We start from the raw sequence: 901 nt of genomic DNA on the forward strand, positions 1-901 counted from the left end.
TTATACCCTCCAGCAAGGCAGGACTCAAGATACATTCCACTTGTGTTGTCCCAACAGAATTAACCTAAATCCCATCACAGAGTCGATTGTCAGTCATTATAGGGAATGACTACTACCAGCTGCCCAGCCAAGTTGATATCTGACCGTAACTACCACACCACCCCAAACAGGCATGGATAATGGGATTTACAAAACACCACAGAATGGAGGACAATGGCTAGAAGGGCCACGTCAAGCAATTCACTGCAGTGCTATTGTAGAGGTAGAATCTTGGTAAAGTTGAACAACCCAAGTAGAATATTTTGTTTCCTACAATGAATAGATGGATGAAAGAGTCAGCACCAGTAACTTCTAGCAAAGATTTGAAAGTTCTTAGATGAAGCTTCAGTAACAATGGAAAATGCTTTTTTGTGTGCATTTTTCTCTTTTCCTCCAATTGAACGGCAGAAGTATCAACCCCAAGCCCACTGCCATCAAATCGATTACAACTCATAGTTACCTTACAGGGCAAAGTGGAACTGCCCCCATCATAGTGTTTCTAAGGCTGTAAATCTTTACAGAAGCAGAGTGCATCATCATTCTCCCAAGGAGCAGCTGGTGGGTTCCAACCACCAACCTTTTGTTTAGTAATTGAATGCTTTAACCACTACGCCACCAGAGATCCTCTAAAGTATCAATATTAGTCTTAAAAAGTACTGAATTTTTTCTGTTATAAAAGTAGTACAGAGCATTGTTGCTATTGTTGTTAGGTGCTATTGAATAGGCTCTGACTCACAGCAACCCTATGTACAACAGAATGAAACCATTGCCTAGTCCTGTGCCAGCCTCACAATCCTTGCTGTACCTGAGTGCATCAATGCAGCCACTTTGTCAGTCCATGTCATTGAGGGTCTTTCTTTTT

The 901-nt window shown here is 41.6% G+C and overlaps 1 protein-coding gene across 1 annotated transcript in view; it reads left to right on the forward strand.

Annotated features, from left to right (window-relative positions):
* The window catches only part of CCDC138 (coiled-coil domain containing 138), a 284099-nt gene that overhangs the window by 166230 nt on the left and 116968 nt on the right, over positions 1-901 (forward strand). The window lies entirely within an intron of this gene.

This window comes from Orycteropus afer, unplaced genomic scaffold, assembly GCF_000298275.1.
Source record: "Orycteropus afer afer isolate SDZICR_OR568_19922 unplaced genomic scaffold, OryAfe1.0 scaffold00089, whole genome shotgun sequence".
Lineage (NCBI taxonomy): Eukaryota > Metazoa > Chordata > Mammalia > Tubulidentata > Orycteropodidae > Orycteropus > Orycteropus afer.